The sequence below is a fragment of the Capsicum annuum genome, chromosome 9 (assembly GCF_002878395.1).
Source record: "Capsicum annuum cultivar UCD-10X-F1 chromosome 9, UCD10Xv1.1, whole genome shotgun sequence".
Classification (NCBI taxonomy): Eukaryota; Viridiplantae; Streptophyta; class Magnoliopsida; order Solanales; family Solanaceae; genus Capsicum; species Capsicum annuum.
This window is the reverse complement of record NC_061119.1, coordinates 90,184,776-90,185,368: the sequence shown is the minus strand read 5'-3', so window position 1 is coordinate 90,185,368 and position 593 is coordinate 90,184,776.

The window sequence follows — 593 nt, the reverse complement described above, 5'->3', positions numbered from 1 at the left end:
GGACAATGAAGAACTCGAAGTTGTTGTCGCCAGAGAAGTCTTTACGTTTATTAACGGTTGAAATTCAAAAGGGAACTCGTTCGGCTATTTTTTGTCATAGGTTGAAGTCGTCGGGGATTAAAGAAAGAATTTTACAGAACTGTTGGTTAGGAGAGAGTTGAGAGAAGTTGTCAAGAGAGAGAGAGGAGGGAGACTAGTTAATTTGGATTGAAGAGGGGTGTGGGTTGATTTGTATTTTTGAAAAGATTAGAAAGTTTTGAAAATATTAATCAAGTCATAATTAACTTAATCAAGTTTTCTAATGATGTTTGACCCTTTAAGTTGGTCAATGTCATCAATCCTTCATTCAAGACTTAAAAGACATCTTTCCTTCAATTTTCTCATGTAAGTGGGGTTTGAGGGTAGGAAAAAATATTTTTAAAAAAATAAAAACTGTCAAAAATTATGTCGGGTGAGTGGGATAAAAAGAAAAATTGAAAAATAAATATGGTGTGTGGTGTGGATGTGGGATTTAGTGATGTTGGTGGTTTTGAAAGTGGTATAAAATATTTTAATTGAATTAATTTGAAGGATATAATAATAAGTATAAATAA